Source organism: Chinchilla lanigera, unplaced genomic scaffold, assembly GCF_000276665.1.
Source record: "Chinchilla lanigera isolate Chin_1 unplaced genomic scaffold, ChiLan1.0 scaffold00030, whole genome shotgun sequence".
NCBI classification, from domain to species: Eukaryota; Metazoa; Chordata; class Mammalia; order Rodentia; family Chinchillidae; genus Chinchilla; species Chinchilla lanigera.
The window spans coordinates 14,229,789-14,250,671 of record NW_004955431.1 but is presented as its reverse complement, the minus strand read 5'-3'; positions in this window follow the sequence as shown (position 1 = coordinate 14,250,671).

The window sequence follows — 20,883 nt, the reverse complement described above, 5'->3', positions numbered from 1 at the left end:
AGTTGATAAAATCAAGTATATATAAAATATATAAAAGTACTTATGTTGTGAGAGAGACTGGGAATGAAAACGACAGAATGGAAATATATATAATTTAACCACAGCTATTTCTTAATCATTAAAATCTCTTTATATTTTAATTGGATATAACTAATTTCAACAGGACTCAAAAAATAGGAATATGTTATTAGCTCATTCTAATTTAAAGTTTGACTTGAGTTAAGAACTCTCTTATTAAGGAGCTCTGATCATTTCACCAATTATTTTCAGGGAAGGAAATGTTAAGGAGCAATATCTTAAGAATTTCTATTTCCTTCTCTGAAACTCTGGGGATCAAGTCCTCTGCTATTCAGAATTTTTGAAGTGTTCCAAGGCAACATTAGTAACTTCATACATTAATATCTCTGCAGAGAAATGTTAGAGTATTTACATAAAGCAGGAAGAATAAAGACTAATTGTAGCCTTGGGTCAGTTAAGTCAAGTTTCATGGCCACAGGAGTTCTGTCAAATGAAATTTTGCACCCAAATATCTTTTTTTTCAATTTTCAGAGGTTTTTTTCCATTCAGGATTTATAGATAAGAAGTCAGAACTTATACTGAAAGGAATTTAGTTTTTAAATAGCTTTACATTATTGTTGAGTGATTTTCTTTAGGGCTTTTACACAGAATCTTTAATGATTCTAAAATGCTATCCTTTCACTTCTAAAGGTGAAACACGTGATCTTTTAGACACCTATATCATATTATGCAAACAACAATGTATAAAAATCTATAAATTACATCCATTCTCAATATATTAAAATCAGTAAAACCCCAATGTGCTTGTTTTGAGATTTTTTATTATTTATAATTCCAAAAGAGTTATGGATGCAAAAAAATTATGAAATTAGTGTGAGTGTACATATTGTGCATTTAGACAAGGAGGAGCAGCTGTAAAGTATAAATCATTCCCTCTAACACTACCCTAAATCAAGGAGCAATTTTTTCAGTTGAAGAATATTAAAGATCCTGCTGACTTATTGCTTATGATTTATTTCATTCATTTCCTTTGTCTCTGTCCATACTCCAGAGAATTATCAGAAAGTTCTCTGTGATGGAAAAAATAGATTGAATGTTTAAATCATATTAAGTTATTAATAATATTAAATTATTATAATAGAGGACATATTGCCATAAATCCCCCTCAAGATAATCCCCCTTGCTTCTAACACACTTATTTCATTTTTCTTACCACTTTCTGAAGCAGCTGTGAAAGTCCTTTTAGGTAAGTATCTTTAGTCTTGCGGTCCAGCTACCTTGATGTCCTCAATCAATTCAAAGTGTTTACCTTTCATGGTCATTTTGGCTTTGACAAAAAGCCAGAAGTTACATGATGCTGGATCCAGGGAAACAGGCAGTTTAGAACACAACATAGTATTTTTATTTGACAAAAATTACTGTACCAGAAGTGATTAGTTTCAGGGAGCATTGTTGTAATGGAAGATGAAATTGTTTTCCTGTTTCTCGGGCCATTTGCTAAGCACATCATTCCTGAAAAGCGCTAATAAGCCCTTATAATTCTTGGTATCCACTATAGTATTCCTAGGTACAAGCTCAGTTTGCATGATCCCATCAAGGCCAGAAAACACAATCCACATCATCTTGATGCTGGAGCTTGATTTATGTGCTTTTTATCTGCAAGAGGAGAATTTGGTGATTTCCACAGAGAACTCTGAATCTTGGTCTCAGGGTCACAACCATAGACTCATGTTTCATCTTCCATGGTGACACTGCTTTAAAAGCTGAAATCTGAAATAGCACCATAGTTCAGTTCCATGAAATTGATAAGCCAATATGTTAATGTATTGTTTATGATGAAGGACTTACAGCACACTTTGAAACATATCTTCTCCCGACCATAACTCAGAATCAACTGACTGCTCCAAACAAGTGGAAACTTGCCACACACTGCTTCTCCCATTGAACACCCTGCCTTGCTGTTGGATAGCATGTGGCCGCAGTACACATATTTTTTCATCATAGCTCTACAGTAAACAAACTTAATGCGCACCCTTTGATTTGGATGACCCTCCTCTATCAAGCCCACCAGACCAATTAGGGTGCAGCCTTTTCTGCTAAGTGACAGGTAGCAGAATTTCTGCTAAGTGAGCTCTAAATGGACTAGTATTTTTAAAAATCCCACAAGATTCCTCAAACTGATTCTAACTGGAAGTCTCTTTTGTTTTAACCCTATAAGGAAGTTACCCTTTTTGTTCCCTCTTTCTGTTTTCTGTAGCCCTTTTTGTCTACAAGCCAAACTCAGCTCTTCAAAACACTTATTTATCTTATATTTCATTCTATAGAATGTGATACCATTCAATTCTAGAATCACAAAAGCCCACAGGATCTTTAAATTAAGTGTGTGGTGATTTTGTTTTTCGGTATATACTTAGCACTTATTCGTATCCCTCCTATTTTGAGATAACCAGAAAACATACCTTTTCTACCACTTTGAGGCAATAAGCTGGAACAATGCTTTCAGGAAGCTGAAAAACATCAATCAGGTAAAATCCCTCACCTAAAGGGCTTTCCTTTCAGCATAATTCAGCCATTCCTCTGAAAGATGTTCAAAGAAATGTATATACACAGTATATCAAGTCAAAAGCACCCAGCTCAGCAGTGAAACTTTAACAACTGCTTCTAAACAATCCGTTGACGTGACAAACTTTCAGGATTCTGCTGACCCAGCAGGGTAACATTGAGAGAAAAGCAGGGTCTAAAGAAACTGTTTAAGACTTTCTTTGTTTCAGTCTCAAATTGAAAATGTAGAATGTTTTTTGTTTTTTTTTTTCCCAAAGGCAAATGTGTCACTGTATGGGGCTTTAAAATATTCAAACCCCTTGACTGAAAATAAGAAATAAAAAAATACAAACAGTGATGCTCCTCTCACCATTATTTATTGTGGCAAATAAGGATGAACATAAATACATAAGGAGAAGTCTCCTAACACCATTATATTCATATCTTAGAAAAGAATGTAGTCACTAACACAGCCTACAAAAATTAAAATATCATGAACAAATGCCACATTAAGCAGAAAAAGCAGTATCAGAAATCTATTTATAATGTAACCTTAATCATAACAATTACCCCAACTACTGGACCATTCCCAGAAATAAATACACTGCTTTTTTTATTCCAAACTTGCAAAAAAATCCCTTAATCTGAACCTATTACAGTCACAATTTTGCCTTTATCATTCCACCCAAGTGGGTGGAATCTTTATCATCCACTGATCCACGGTTACTCCAATATAAGAAACACACTAGTAGTGTGGTATACAAGTGACCACTTCCTCCTATTGGACTTACCTTTTGCTCTAGACATGTAGAGTGACTCCTCCATTTCAGTTCTCATTTTTTTACTGGTCAACTCTTCTTGGTCTCTTTTGTTATGACCTTTCCAGTACTCAGTGTGGAAGGTACTAGAATACTCAGGCCTCAAACTTCTTGTCTAATACACTATACTGAGTGTATTAGTCATCTGGTCTCATGATTTCAAATGCCACCTATGTGATAATAACAAGTTGACCCTCTTTCCAAGTTCAGAGAGTCTCCTCCTATACTTTTCTGTTGACTAAATTATTTCTCCTACTGCCTTCCCTAGCTCAATAAATATTTTTTAGTTACTCAGACAAAAATTTAAGACTCATTCTTTCACTTACAATCCATATCCATTCCAACAAGGAAGGCTTTTAACCTTATCTCCAAATTTCCCCTCCTTCTCACCACCATCTTACAATGGGTCTTTCTCTGGAAGCACCCTTTCTTACGCTCCATGGTTGTCCCTTCCCCTCGTAGACACAATGATCTTTGCACACAGTTAAGTCAAATCATAGCACCTTCTGCTCGAACCTTGGAATATTCTCATCTGCACTTGAAATTATGGATCAACACAGCATTGACTCTATAAACTTCTCTAGTATGAATATTTCCTAACTTTTATAGCAACAGCAAGTAGAAACACTGAAATGACATCCAAGATGTGGGAGTAAGTTTATTTATGTCCATGGGCACTGATCTGGATCATTCCCAAAATAGCAGGCCCAGATTTCTGGTAGTCTAGGGTTTATATGGATAAGTGAGTAGCAAGTACAAGGGCAGAATGGCTTCTCAGTTGGGGATTGGTTTTTACAATATACATCATAGTAACCGGTTATGCTTCAGAGTGACCAGCCATGTCTAAAAAACAAAAGGAACAGGAATTGTAACCAGAACTATCACATGGGCAACTAACAAACTGAAGTATATTGGATGGGAGGATAATCTACTGCTGCATCTTCCCCCTCTTGTAGTTTCCCCAGCAAATCTTTGCTGGACATATTACATGTGACCTTCTGAGACAAGGCACAACTAGTAGCAATAACACTGGGGCAGTCAGTGGTCCCAGGATGGGCCCTAGCCAAGATCCCCAAGACTGGAAAAGTTTCCACCAGGAGTTTGTGGTTTGTTTCCTTTATTATAAAATTTCTCCCTAAAGTGACTCTGATAAGGGAGTGAAGGAGTTAAATCTGATTAAGAGAGTGTCCAATGTGCCTTGAATGATCATCACATCTTGGTCAAGTGGGGTTTTGTTTTGTTTTGTTTTGTTTTTCTTACTGGGAATCAAACTCAGGACCTTGCTCTTGCCAGGCAGGTGCTGTGCCACTGAGCTATATCCCCAGCCCCTTGCTCAAGTGTTTGGTTGATTGTTGTATTCTCTTGGCAAAACTGTCCATAGAGTTTAAGACAAAAACCACAGCTAGCAGGGGGTGGGGAAGTAAGGTCTGCAGTAAGCAACCTAAAAAGACACAAAAATCAAGGGGAATAGGTATGGAGCAATCCTGTGAACAGTGTCCTCAGGCTTCATCCATGCATGGGCCAGTCAGCATCAGAAGTAAACACAACAGGGCTTTGAGTGTGTCATCTCTTCAAAGTGAGAAGTCTGGTGCAGGTAAATTCTTCAGAACTCTTGAATGGTGGATCTGAAGCTGGATTTCTGACAATTGTAGAGGTAGTTAATATGTATCTGAGTTATATGTGTATGCAGGAGTGCCTACAGGTATAGCTGGGATTTTATCTAAACTTTTGTGGAGCTAGGTACAAGCTGTTTTTGTAAGGTTATGTTTTATTTTCTCAACTTTTAGAGCTTGTGGCCTGTATGCTGTATGTAGTTTCCATTTAGTTCTCTCTGCTACAACAGGCCCATTGTCACTGCCAATGTAGTCAAGAGTAGGCCATATCTAGGGATGATTATTTTTAGCAGAATCCTATAAACTTCTGTTGTCTTCTCAGTGCTGGTAGGAAATGGGAGGTCAAGGCCAGTGACACAGGTGCTGAAGCCTGAGCTGCCTGCAAGGGTATGAGTACCAGAGCAGCAGCTTGAGCTTGCAGAATATATGGTGGGGGCAGTTCTGGTGGTTGGGGTTGATGTTTTAGTCAATCAGATCCCTGCAGGGGGCTTAGGCCTCTGGACTGGATTATTTTGAACACAAGTTTGGTGTTGTTGGTGGCAGGTTTTCCAACAGCAGCAGGAAGCAGTCTGCTGTGCAGATCATCTCTGCAGGAGAATTTTAGCCAAAATAGTTTTGTCCGAGGTGACTATAGCATATCTAGCCTGTCAGACTTTATTCCTAACAGAGCCACTTTCTTCCATAAATTGTGCATTCAGCATCTGTCAGGGAGTTCATTTTTAGGTCTAGTATAGCATGTGGCACCTGGACAGTTAGGTCTCTGGCTAAGATGAGCTTGTCAGCTTTTTTAATCAGAAGGGCAGGGCCTATTAGAGCACAAAAGCAAAGGGGGAGGGGCAGCCCTTAGTGACTGGAGCAAGTATTTCCACAGGTCAGCCACTGGGCACTCTCAGGGGCTGTCAGTCTGAGTAAGCATCATTGTTTTGTGAACTCAAGGATCCAGAATCTGTAGAAGCCAGCAGATCCAAGAAATTTCTGGAGTTTTTTTATAACCAGTTTCTTCCAGCAGAGTTTTTGTGTATTTCCAGCAGGCAGGTTGGGTGTCATTAATCAGAAGTACATTTTCAAAGAGGAAACAAGTTTTTGAGCTTCTGGGAGGTTACTCCAGGTCAGTTGCCAAGAGGGACTGGATGACAGGAGCCAATCCAAGGCAGAAGCAGACAGACATTCTTTCGGTCCAGGCAGGTGTATCAGCAGGCTGTGGGTGGGAGAAGACTGAGGCAATGTATCTGGAGGGCAATCATGGCAGCATTGGCAACTTAGAGATCTTGAATTGGCTTTACAGGCAGGAAAGGTATATTTTAGCAGTTTGACAGTCTATTATTTTTTTCTTGGGGGAGAACAACAGCAAGCAGGAGGGACAGATAAACAGGCTGGCTCAGAGGTAAGGTGCTGATACCTTAGCCAAATCTGTTGTTAGAGCCTCCCTGAAAATAGAGTTTTTAACCACTTGTGTCAACTGAGTCCAAATGAGTTGTGTCTTGTCTCGGGATTTTCCTGGTTGAAGGAGCTTATAGGAGCAACTTGCAAGCAGAGGAAGGCACCTAGACATGTAACCCAAGGTGGTATCCAGGTAGTACCCAAGAGGGGTATATCAGTTGGGAACTGCAGAGTGCAAGGTGAAGGAAGCATTGCTGATGGCAAGGAGATCTTGCTCAAGGTGATTAATAGTCTATCAGGCTCTTAAACTGTTTTAGGCAGCTGAGGTGTGGCAGGAGCATGGTTGGAGTCAGGCCTGGAGGTGAGTCTTGGTTGATACCTCTGGGAGGACAATTTTCAGAATTTCAGCATTTCAGTTATCTACCTCAGGCTGGTCAGGTGTCATATACCTCTTGAGGAACAGTCAGAGTGAAAAGTGCAGTGTTAAACGAGAGGGAGGCTTACTGGCTTGGTGCAAAGGAGACGGTCACTTCTAACTTGGAGAGGAGGTCTCTTCCCAGAAGTGGTATGGGTCCTGGTTTATGCAGGAGATGTCCTCCCAGGTTGCAAGTTTGTGCCTGGCAGAAGGATGAGAGTCAAGAGTCCTAGTTGCCCTGGTGGCCCACCTGAAGAAGAGAGCCTGGTCTGGCTTATGCTAAGTCCATCAGACTGATTAAAGTGTTGTAATTGGAATGGATATTTCTTCTTTTAGTGTTCATAGTCCTTATGTTAGGTTTCTGGGTAACAGTAATAACTTTTGATATATTGAGAAGCACTTGCTAGGTGGGGTGACCTTTGGGAAAAGCCATGGCAACTCATTTGTTAGGGCTGACAGTACAATTTTTTTTCAGTCAGAATGTGCAACTCAGAAGGAATTGCTGGTTCCAGATAACCATTTCCTGGATTCAGCCATAGAGCTTTGCCTCCAGAGATTTCTGCTTCCTACCCTGGTCAGATGGCATCATCTAATGCCCACTAGATATGACTGTCAGACTTACCTAAGGAGACCGTGTAAGGCCTCCATTATACCATATGTCAAATGCCACAGAACCACAGCTGAGGACCCAGGCAGCCAACAGGACCAGTACTTCCCAGTCTTGGTGCACAGACTGAGCAGCCTATTGCTTATGTTGTCTATTCTACTCACTCACACATTCATTCAACAGGCCCTCAGAGGTTACACTTTCCAATGCCCTTCCCTTGAGGGTGGTCCTGACTAATGACAGTTGATCAGACTCCCTTTCTGCTCTAGATGAGCATGGCTGACAGACTAATAGGGGTGTCCCTGGGGGTCTTACTGGAATCGAGCAGGCAGACAGAGAGACAGACTGTATCCTTCTCCCTTTGGAGTCTGATGTGAGCCACTCAATCTGCAAGCCAAGAATCCTCCTGCAGACCTGCAAGGGGTTGGGGAAGTCTCAAAGGTGCAACTTTCCATTAGGACCTGGAGAGGTCCTTGCTTCGGCGTCGAGGGTCATGACCAGTGACCAAAGAGGTCAGCATGGTCGGTCTTCCCAGCCAACACACCAGGTGCAATGGCAAGCAGAAACACCAAAATGATACCCAGGATTTGGAGGCAGATTTACTTATATCAACAGGCACCGATTGGGATCACACCCAAAATATCAGGCCTTGATCACTGGTGGTCTGGGGTTTATATGGGATAAGCAAGCAGGAAGTACAGAGGCAGAATGGCTTGACAAATGGGGATTGGTTTTTACAATATGCACCATAGTGACCAGCTATGCATCACAGTGACCAGCCATTTCTAACAAAAGTAACAGAAATTATATCTGGACCTATTACCTGGGCAATAAACAAACTGCAGTATACTGGCTGGAGGGGAGGGACATTTTTGGCTACATTTCAATGCTTTCATTTAAAGTTTTTAGGTTTTATGATAGTGCAAAAATGATACAAGTTCAGCAGAAACAGGACTTCATATTTTGAATTTTGATCTTTTCCTGGCTTATCTATATGTGGTCCAATCCTCTCACAATGCTGGGCAGAGGAATGAGTGGCCACAAGAAACTAGTTAGCCCTGTGATCACTGGAATAATCAGCAGATAGGGTTCTGTAGGTTGGATGCATTGAATGCATTTCCAAATTCTGATATTTTCAACTTACAATGGATTTATCAAGACTTTCAACCTAAGAAATAGGGATTCTCCATCAAACATGAATTTATTTAAGAATGGACAAGAATGGGATTATGTACACCATAGAAATCTGTGTGCATATTCAAGGAAGCTGAGGAATGGGGAAGCTTTCTAAGGCAAAACAAGGAGGATTATATGTTATTTTGTTTTAAGCAATAGTCCTTGGCTATAGGAATCAATAACAAAGGTAGTGTCAGTCCATGGTTTGGTAGGCAATGGTTGGCTGACATCATTGCAGAAGTATTTTGTGTGTGAGGTTGTAGATTTGGCAGCCTTTTGTCATGGTTGTTACCAAGCATATATGCATGAGATTCCTTCATTTATAACCCCTCAGCTTTAACTTTTTGTTAGGGCTTGACACAAGAGACTCTATTTTGATTCTGACAACTTTCATAAAACACAAACAAGCTGCATTGTAAGCCAAGAAGTATCAAGAAGTATTTGTATACAGAGTTTAAAATTACACTGCAGTTACATTCTGGGCACATTCTAGATTCTACAGATTAAGATGGAAGCAGAAATGACATAGGGGCTCTCTAGCTGCTGCCTCAAATGCTATTTCTGGCAAGTACTTTTGTGAACACTGTGGGATGCTTTTTGGTTTGGTTTCTGCAGCAGCACCCCATTATCCAGGAACCACCATGGTGAAGGTAGATAAGTAATTTTAGAAGCATCAGCTTTCTGGTTCTGGAACCACTATTTGAGCTTTGTTCACTAACGAAAAGCATGCTGTGTGGACCTAAGTGGTCCTAACCTTCCCAATCATGGCAGGACAGTACCTTCTGCTACTCACTCTTGGGGGAAAGTTTTCTGTAAGTAACTCCAAGGTCTATCCAACATCCTCCTTCCCTAGACTTTCAAAAATTTGGTGAGCACAAAATTCAGTGAACTGAATCCTTTTCTCTTTCAATTATCCAGAGAGGTGTCCACTCTCAGACACCCAAATAATCTGCCACTGCACCAGAATCAAGTCCAAAGTCCTTACTCACCCCTATGGTTCATGAATTCCCCTCTTTGTCCTGCACATTCTGCTCCCAGAAATTCAGGCAGAAAAAGAAGTGCGCTGGTAAAAGAAAACAGAAAAGAATGAAGATACAACTACCTAATTACAGTTTTTAGTGTTAGCACTTAAAATTTTATTTATATTACCCAAAACAATGCAGTAAAGGATGAAATGCAACCCCATTTGGCTGCATTGTTCATCCTAAAGAAAGATTCTAAAACCCTGCCTCTGCGTGGTTTCCTGGATTTACTGTGTCTGGAACTCTTGTTTATTATTCTAGTCTAACCAGTGTGGGAAGCATATAATCTCTTTGATATAAAGGAGATATAAACTGCCTATATAGGATCATTTCTTTTGTTTCAGTTTTTGTCTCTGTGGGATATTCATGCTCAGTAAAAAGTTTAAAAGTTGTGGAAATTCTTTTTCCACGTGAATTAGTGTTAAGCCTCACATCCCACATTTTGGATTTATGTTGCTCATATTTTCAGAAATATTTTGTTTGAATTTGTACTACTTCTGCTAACTGGATTATGCCCCAAAGGGCCAGTTTATACAGACTTTATGAAATCCATGTCTGTCATCATTAGTATTTAGCTGTAAATTAGACTACAACTCAATCTGATTATTTTAGCTACCCACAATATTTGGGCTAAATTTCACAGCTACTCAGCTGTGAATATGTTGTAATTTGGCATGGTGAGCGTTTACAAAGTTGTGTTAATCCAGTTTCTTTTAGCTGCCAAATGAACAATGGATTCTAATACCTTGAATTGCAAACTGTATTTATTTAATATATTTATTTAAACTTCTATTTAATCTCCAACAAGGAAAACACATTTTTGCTCTAGTGATTGTTGTGGTTTGTGTCTGGATGTCCCCTCCAAAGCCTCATGCAGTCATGGGATGGGCTTCTAGAGTTTGTGATTGATCCATGGTCCAATACTGGGCTTATGGATGTGAGCACTACACCCTCCCTGGGATGAGTAATTTGCATACAGTATAAGGGAGGGAAAGAGACTTGTTCTCTGCTGCTCCTCCCTTTTGCTCTTGTTGCTTTTGCTGTCTTCCACTGCCATGAACTGTTGCCTTGTGCCATGAACCGCTCTGCCTTGGAGCCAGCTGTGTATGGACTGAAACCTCCACAAACTGTGGGCTAAATAAATCTTTCCTTCCTTAATTATGGATGTTGGGTATTTTGTCCCAGCAATGAGAGAAAAGTAACCAAGATAGTGATCTTATTTGTTTTCTATTTCTAGGGATCAAACCCAGGTCTTGTGCATGGTAAGTATGCACTTGACCATTAAACTACATCCCCAGTCCCTTTAGTAACTTTTTTGATGTTATAAAGATATTATTAAAGATAATGGAAGCACTGAATTGCTTTGAATTTATGGTTTTGATTCATCTTTTCCCCATCCTTAAATAGCTTACTTTGTTCTTAAAGAAATTTAGATTTAAGAGTTAGGTTTGAAGTAAGGGCTAGACATACCTTAATTGTTGGATTTTTGTTTTTTGAGGCAGACGATTTCATGCTTAGTAAGAAGTTTGAAATTAACTTTTTTTTATACTCTCCAGGGACCTATTATGCTGAGATCATTGCCTCTCTGGAAAGAAGACAATCCCTTTCAAATCTAGCATGTCTAGTTCTTCAGGTGGGAGTGGGTGGGGCCATGTGGATTCTCTTGGAGGATTACTCAGAAGGCAAACACTTTTTCCAGAAATTTTCCAAATAAATTCAGTAAATGAAAATTTCATATAACCTAGGACTAACTTTATTGGCAAAACAGTCATATTTCCACTTTTAAAAGAAACATTTTAACAAGTATGATAGGTTATTTTGTAATTTTCACTTAGTATGGATTTATCCAAATCCCTCATTAACACAGATGACTCTGGAGGACTTTTGGCTTGGTTTGATTTCCACTTGCTGTGCAAAAAATATAGTCCTGTATGGTTTAAGTTGCTATATTAGTTTGGGGTTTATTATTATTTCCAGTAGGACCTAACCCTAATGCAGACAGTGAGATACCAAGTTTAAAGATTTCTGAAGTGACACATTGTCAGGATGTATCAGCTGTGGCTTTGAGAATGGTGGGAAATGTAACCATATATATTACTATTGAAAAGCATACAGACTGGGGATATAGCTCAGTGGCACAGGCACCTGCCTAGGAAGCACAAGGTCCTGAGTTCGATTCCCAGTACCAAAAAAAAAAAGTGTAATAATACATTATATTATATGCTTCTGTAGCTTTCATCAGTTGTCTTCATTATACCCTACTGTTATGTCAAACAGAGTTTTTCCTGTTTTTTCCTTATGATATTTGAAAGCACTGTGGCCCCAAGTCATCATCTTTACAATCCATGCATCCCCTGGTTTATCAAGTTCTCTTTAGGGAAAAAAAGAAAAAGAAAAGCTTTGCATTTTTCTCCTCTGAGCATGTTCCTGTTGATCTATTTTGCTTTTCAAGTGTGAAAGTTGAAACTGAGCTTGGGATACAGGTGTGGATGTGAGCAGGCTATTATCTCCTTCACTTGATTGCATATTTGTGTTACTTTATTATCTTTTCTAGCAGTTTCATCATGTTTTTTATTCCTACTGAGCTTTGTTTTGACTAGAGTCATGTCTTTTCTACCCAAGTGCTATTAAAGCTACTTCTTCTCTAATATCTACTTGTACCATTTTGATATTTTGAAGAGCATGTGTACTGCCTTAAATAGCTAGCCCTATTAAATTTCATCTTGTAGGATTTGGCTCACTGCTGCCATCCATGGAGATTTTGGAAAATCTAATTCTGTCCCTGGCATACTTCAGTACCCAGACTGGTGCTATTAAGAGGTGCAGAGAAGTCTTTAGAAAGAGGTACCTTGTGCAAGGTCCTATGTCATCGGGGGTGTGCCCTGAAGTCTGTTGTGGAACTCCAGTCTCCTCATCTTTCTCTTTTTTGCTTCCTGGCATGAGATTTTTTCTCTGCCATGAATTTCCTGCCATTGCTGTCCTAACAGAGACCAAAAGCAGTGGATCCAACCATTTTGGACCAGAATCTTGAAATCCATAAGCCATAAAAATTATAAGTTAATTGTCTCAGGAATTATAATAATATGAAGCTAACATAGTTGTTACATTCTTTTCTTTAAGCTTTGCATGGTTTCCAGTTTTGATAAGCCTAGGCTCTGCTTCTTTAAATGCATGATCAAAATGTTGGACAAGGCACTTCGTCCCTGGACAAATACCTTCATCCATGCCACCAATCATCAATCTATACATCTAAGTTTGAGGGAGCCTAAAATTTTCAGCAAATCATCGTTTTCATGAGTGTGCTCATAATTTCTTTTTTTTTTTTTTTTTTTCCGGTACCGGGAATCAAACATCACGACCTCGTGCTTGCCAGGCAGGCGCTGTGCCGCTGAGCTAAATCCCCAGCCCCTGTATTCATAATTTCTTAGACCAAGAAAAGGGAAATTTAAGAAATTCTTTTCAAATAAATAATTTGGTCACTCAAAGCTCTTTAGAGTTGGGGTATTTTTAACTCATGTCCTTCTCACATAGTGTCATTATTGTGAAAACTGCACTGTGTCAAGCTCATGCTGGGTCACTTTTCTTTACAGCAGTGATGTTTGTGTAAAGTCAGGGTACTGATTTGTTTGAACTAACTCTGTAGCAGACACTGGTGTATGTGCTTTTGTGGAGGAGGTAGTTATATTTGCTTATCTGATCATAAGGCATTGTTCTGGAACTATACCAGTAATAACATGAATATAGCCAGGGCTTCTGTCTCTTCATTCATAAACCATATTGACTGGAATCCTCATCCTTACTTTGTTCTCACCAATCCACAGAACTCAGCGTAGCAATGTCTTGAAGGGTATAAAATTTTAATTTTATTAGATTCAATAAGGCAAGATTGCTTAAAATTTATACAAAACACCACACTCTTTTAGAAGCACCTTTCTCCCTTTGTGGCTGCAGGGGCCACATGTCAATTTTTGCTCTTGAAATGATATATTATGAAAGAAAAATCATCTTCTTTTGAAAGCTATTTATCCTACTCAAATAGTCCTGGCTTTGGAAAAGTTAAAACTATTGAATTTTCGTGTTTTCCACAGTGGTGGGAAATTTCTTTGCATGCATTGGGGATTTAAAAACCCAAGGAGAGCCCACATTAGTGTCTGTAACACCAGTGACAGGATGACAGCAAACTCTTCTTCACTGGCTCCTAGGGACACTCAACAAAAGAAGGATAAATGGAAATTTCTGGCCTGAATCCTAAGAAGCTGATGGATTTTGTGCCCCATGAAGCAGTTGATGTCTTCAGGTATCTGGAAAGTCATCTTCTAATTATGTCCCAATTCTGAGAGCCTTAAGAAAGGGGGAAAAAGTAGTTCTAGGATGGAAGGAGGGGGAGCAGAAAATTCTCCCATCTGGACTTCCATGTCCAGACCCAGTCTGGAACCAGTTATGATCCCAGACCAAAGCTACAACAGAGGTCAAGCCATTAGTTCTCGGGCTTGTTTTCGTGTAAATCTCTGTCAAGCTCTTCCTGGTTTATGTATATCTTATGATCTCCCCACAAAGACCAGCTATAGCTCTGATGCACACCACAACTGTCATACAGACAGAGGCAGTTTTACATTCCTAACACCCGTTAAACTCCTACGTATCAGGCACATTGAGGGATTTACACCATGACCATCTTTAACAAAACCTCTCTGTGGTAGAGGTAGACATGATACTTTTTTGTTCACATGCCACGGATGCAGGACATGAGGGCCATCTTAGTTAATCGATTTTCTTAAGGTCACACAATTAGGAGCAGATGAGTCAGAATTTGGACTCAGGTCTGCTTGACCTTAAATCCTACTTCATTTTCACTATATGTGCTATTTCTTCTTGCTCCAAGCAGAAGAATTCTTCCATTTTGGCTTTGCTTGTGGAATCTGAGGGGTCATAACAACCCTGAGAAGGAGACAGCCTAAAATATCTGTCTGGTCCTGCTCAGTGCCTCTTTATGACTCATGCCCATGTCTTGCTTCTGAACTCTCACATTAATAATTTAAGTACTTTAAGGTCTATATTTCTGAGATTTAACCTTGACTTGGCCTAGGAACTGGTTCTGCTAGTGGAGAGGTGTTTTGTTCCTCTTCAATGGAAGTATTATCAAATCTGTTCTAGCTTTAAACCACTGGCCACTGGCTTGATCACCACTGTGTTGGTGTCAGTCAACTAGCCCCTCTCTTTTGGATACTGCAAAGACCAAAGGAAATTGGGTCAAATGTGAATTTCAACTAGAAATGGGTTTAATGTTCAAGTAAAAGCAGCGTATTAACATCTCATATTTCTCATTTCTGTGTCTTGCTCTGAAGTACAAAGAGTTCTTTCTTCCAGAACCATAACAAACAGTCCCATTAATTATAGGACTTGGATTTCAAGAAGAAAAACAGCAAAATTCAGTGATGAAAATGGTAGTAGCTCCCAGAGGCTCACTTGAGCCAAAGGCTTCCACCCACAAAGGAGACAACTTCTCCAGTCTAAAAGCAACTTTTCTGCCTTAGAGTAGGGAAGCTTGTCCTATCAATTTGTTTTTGGCCTACAAATATATTTCTCTCTTTGTCAAAACCCATTTCAGATACTAACCAAAGGAACTGCGGATTCTGAAAGGCCTCCCTAGTAGTGAAATACCAGCAATTTCATGGGAAGACATGTTGTTATTGTTTACATCTAAAGAAAGTACAAAGTGTAGAAGGAAAGTTTAAGATGGGTTTTGATGATGGATCTTCCCAGCAGATTTCACATGATAATCCATTATAGCAAGATAATAGACTACATTTTATATACCCATACTCCAAAAACAAATTCAAATGTAGGCGCCATAGTAGTTTTCTGGAATTGCAGTAAACAAAGTATCGCAAGTTGAGGGGCTTAGCCATAGAAACTTGCTGTCTCACAGTTCTAGAGTCTGACACGCTAAATCAACTTGTTGACAGAGTTGGTTCCTCTTGAGAATTGTGAGGGAAGGAAATGCTCTGGCCTCTTCTCTTTGGCTTGTAGATGGCTATCTTCTACCTTTGTCTTCACATAGTTTTTTTTTTGGTGTGTGTGTGTGTGAATCTTTGTACCCAAGTTTCTGCTTTTTATAAGATTACTGATCACATTGGATTAGAATCCACTCTCATGAGCTCAGTTTAACTTAGTTACTTCAGTAAAGATCTTGTCTCCAACTAAGGCCATGTTCAGACGTACGGGTTACATGAACTTCAGCAGATGAATTGCAGAATGTATTGCACTTTAGTTTCTTTCTAAAGTGCAATAATAAAATTTTGTGCAATAATATAATTTCTAAAGTGCAACTTTACAATTTTGTTTGTATTTTTACTTGATTAGGCTTAAGAAGCATTCATGTCTTATTTTCTCTTTCCAAAAAGCTCTCAAATTTATTAATCAATTCTACTGTTTTAAAATTATTTATACCTTCAATTTATTGTTGATTTCTTCATGATTTTCTTTGTAATTTTTACCCTTTGTTTTTATAATGAAAACATTCAAGGCTATAAATTGCCTTCAGACTACTACTTACAAAATAAAGACATAGTTAAAATACAAGCTGAGGAGTCAAATGGTACTACTGCCCCTAATGTCACAGGGTTACTGTAAAAATTAAATAAGAGTTATTGAACAGTTTCTGGTGTATGATCAGCATTTAATAATTAGTTTATGAGAGATAATAATGGAATAGCAGTGGTAATAGTACTAGCTATGTATGCTGGGGTATATTAGACTTCTTGTGCTCAAATTTTCTCATATATAAAATTTAAAGCACTGTTGTATGCCTGTTTTGATCAATGTGTTACATAGGCTGAATAGTCAAACAGAAGCCTTGTATTAATTCACATATTCTTCACAGTATGTCTGTGTACAAAGAGTTCCTTCTTCCAGAACTATAACAGATGGGTACTAATTCAAATATAGGACACTTATTAGTAACTATATTGTGTAATACATTTCACTTAAAATATATTGAGTGAATAAAGTGGCGGAATGTTACTACTTTCATCAAGGTTATACTCTAGCAGGAAAAGTCATGTTGATAGTAAAGATGATGAATGAAGAAATCATATAGTATATGAAAAGTGATGGAGGCTATGTAGTGTAAGAGGAATCAGGAATGACTGCTTGGGAGAGGAAAATTTTATTTTAAACAGTGTGATCAAGGAAGCCCTCACTGAAAGGACAACAAAAGGACAAGGCGAACATACCTGATTTTGAATGTTTTGAATAATTTTTCAAAGAAAACTGAAGTGGTGGCGGAGGAGAAGTCTTTGGAGCATGTAGGCACACTTGTGAATTATCGACAACTCTTATTTACACTTCGCTGTTGGCTACATCATACCTTCTTAGTAGTTCTCAGAAAGAAGGAGAGCTATTTGGTTGAACTACCAGCATTGGTAACTACAGTTTATGGGCCAAATCAGACCTTCACATCTTTTTGCACAGCACACCAAGATGGAATGGTTTTTCCATTACTATTTCTGACTGATTTGATTATTGAGAACCTTAACTTTGTACTTCAACTACACTAAATAAGATACCAAAAAGGAGAGTTGTGTTTCAAAACTTGTGTTCAATTATTATATTTTGAATTTCATCAATAAAAATTCTCTTTGTTTTCCATCTTATTTTATAAATATCTCTGGCCCCACTTCTTCCCTCTTAGTGTAGAAAGCCTAATATTTGGTATGTGCATCTTTACAGAAAAAAATTTGCTCACCCCTAGGTTAAAGCAGCAGATGATCTCAGTTGCTACAACTCCAGTGTAAGCCATGCCGTTCCTATAATTGCAAAAAACAGTCCTTGGTGTCATAATAAGGGGAGGTGAAGCTGAAATGACCTTGAACACCAACATTCATAGCAGCATTAGTCACGATAACTGGAGAGATAGAAACAACCTAAACTTCCACCAACAGGGAAGAGGACAAACAGAATGTAATATTTATGATCAGTTCTCATTATCCCAGTTCTATTGTCAAAGCTCCTTTGTTAAGTAGCAAATACTGAATTGCTGTTATTATGGGAAATACAGGATGAGTTTCCTGTGAACATCTATCTACTTACAATATTTTCATCAATTAATCAGTGCATAAATTCACTTTATAGGTTTCTGTTTAAGGACATATTTAATATATATTATTTATTCATCCATATACTACTCAGACAACACCACTATAATTCGTGCTTGAATATAGATTCTCTAATGTATGGACTTTCTCTGTGAAGCACATCCCAATCTCCTTGCACTTAAGAACTCTACACAGTATTTTTGCACTAAGTTTAGGGGCCACATTAAACAGTGGGATCACCAAAAAAAGCATACAATGAGAAAATGGCACTTGTTTATGGTATAAGAACTGAAATAAGAAAACAAAGCACTGTCTTGCTTAATCTCAGCTGAAAACACGAGTACAAGTGGTTCAAGTATTTTACAACCAAGATTTAGCCACCATGAGTTGTGCTGCTATAAACAAAGGTATGTGTGTGTCACTGTAATATGATGTTTTTAACTCTTTCTGGAAGAATCCTAGAATGGGAACAGCAGGAACAAATGGAATTTCTAGTTTGAGTATTTTTTTAGAGATTTTCATACTGATTTCCATTGTGGTTGCACTAGGAATGCAAACATTATGTACTAAAAAATCTACTAGTGAAGAAAATGATCTGAAAAAAATTTCCTACCCTTTACATATGTATAAATGACCACAAGAGCCTCTTGGATATTGATTTTGGGGTTATAAATAAATTCTAATAAGAAAAGCAGGCTCACAAATGTGAAACCTATAAATAATGAGGATCAATCATACATACCATGGAATGTTATTCAGCCTATATTCCTATAGGAAGAGAAGATCCAGCTGAGCAGGTGGGTGGTACACACTTATAATCTCAGCTCTCTGAAAGGTTGAGGCAGGGGTTTCATAAGTTGGAGCCCAGCCTGGGCAACTTAGACACTTAGCAAGAATGTCTCACAAAAAAATTAAAAAGGAGGGGCTGGGTACATAGCTCAGTGTGAAGGCCATGGGATCACTCCCCAGCCCTGAATGAAAAGAAAGAAAGAAAGAAAGAAAGAAAGAAAGAAAGAAAGAAAGAAAGAAAGAAAGAAAGAAAGAAAGAAAGAAAATACATGGATTTGAAAATATTGTGTTAAGTAAAATAAACCAGTCACAAAGCTAAAAGTATTGTACAGTTCCACTTACATGGAATTTCTACATTAAACAAACGTATAGAGACAAATAGAATAGAGGTTATCAAGTGCTAAGTTGCTAAGTGTGTATGTGGTGGTAGGGAGTTATTGCTTAACAGATGCAAAATTTCTGTTCAAATGATAGAGTTTTGGGAATAGTGTCATGAACATAATTAATGTCACTGACTTGTGTACTTAAAATGGTTAGCAAAAGCTGGGCATGGTGGTGCATACCTGTAATCCCAGAACTCAAGAGGCTGAGGCAGAAGGATCGCTCTGAGTTTGAGGCCAGCCTGGGTTACAAGTGAGTCCAAGGCCAGCCTGGACCGCATAGCAAGACACTGTCGGAAAAATAAAAACAAAAAGGTTAGCAATGACTAATTTCAGTTATCTATGTTTTATAATATGTATGAAATCTATATTAAATTTTTCTGGGTCCAAAAGGAGAGTGTACAGAGATTTAGTTCTCAGTGGAAAGAAGAAAAGTTATTCAGATAGCATTTTATTAGGGTCATTCTAACTATTGCCTTCTCCTCCACTCAGCATTAGGGTGTTACATGTACAGTGGCCATTTCCGCATGTCACTCAGAGAAGCCTTAATGGTATTGGAATTGTAGAAAGAATATGACAGTAGGCAGCTGAATTCTTTACACATGGGAGCAAAGATATATACATAAGTGGAAAATCTGAGGTTTTATGGCCTACCTAGCTGGTATAAGTAAAGCTGAATAAGCAACTTACCTCTATTAACTAGTGCTGCAAATTCCCTGCGTCTGCACACATGATTACCTCCACGAAATGCTTCTCACTCTTGTATTGATTCAGTCCCCTGCGTAGGTTCTAACTACTCTCTGCTACTTTCTCAAGGGAGGAAAGCAAATCAATTCAGAGAGGCTGGAAGATGCTCAGCTTTATCTAAAAGTGATCGATGGTCATAATTTTAGTATTTGTTATTTTCTTGTTCTAAAAATCTCTTTCAAAAGCTTTGCAGAAAAGAAACAGACGACGAAGAGAAACGGAAGGTAATCATACCTCAATGGCAGGAGCTCAGAAGAGCTTTGTAGATCATTCAAGGGCAAGTTCAAAAAAGCGGGGTGAGCAAGGAAAGATTTACAAAGAAGCTGAGGAGAGGAGACTTTTTACTATCTTTCGTGTAATACGTATATTTAAAACCTGCAAGTCGGACCTAGCTTCAATGAAATCAGCCACACGCTTGCAAGATGTTTGTGGGTGTGCAAGCAGTGCTTTTTAACAATAGCAAATAAGTGTTCTGATTATATTTTTGGTATTACCAAAAGTACAGAGGTGGATATCTGGGGGAAGACACTTAGACAGTGTATGATTTATTTGGTATTTTTCATAGTTTTTCCTTCTTTTATAACTGCTAGAAAATGTGTAACTTGTCATTGGTTAATGAATCCTTTTAATTATGTATCATTGGATGAGAAAATGGTACATTTAGGTATTTCCAGGAGACTGAATATTTTTGTCTCTGTTATCAGAGCCGTATGTTGAAATCTTAACTCCAGTGTGATGGTATTGAAAGTCAGAACCATTGGAAATTGGGTCGAGAGGGTAGAGGCCTCAATGAATGAGGTCAGGGTCCTTGTAACAGAGACCCCAGAGAAATTTCTCACCATCTTTCCACCATGTGAGGATGCGGTGAGGTGACAGCAATCTACACCCTATTACGGGGCCCTCACAGGACCCCTCAGATGGCACCCTGACCCCAGACTTCCAGCCTCCAGATTCATGGGAAATTTCTTGTTCTTTGTATCAGCTACCTAGCTCACAGAACTTCATTACAGAAATCTGGAACTGAGACAGTATCAGAATAAAAATCTTCAGTTTTCAATCTGACAGGGAAAAATAACAATGTTAGACAAGTTAAACTGAGGACTTTCTATGGGAAATTAGGTGCCAACTCTCATTTGTCAGTCTTGTGATACCTGCTTTATTTAAACCTCTCACTAGTGTCAAATGATAGCTCATCTTAACCACTATTGTAAGTCAGAAAACACTGGGGAATTTATTTTTTCTCTACAGCCTGGAGTCATAGCACCTTGTGAATTATTTAAA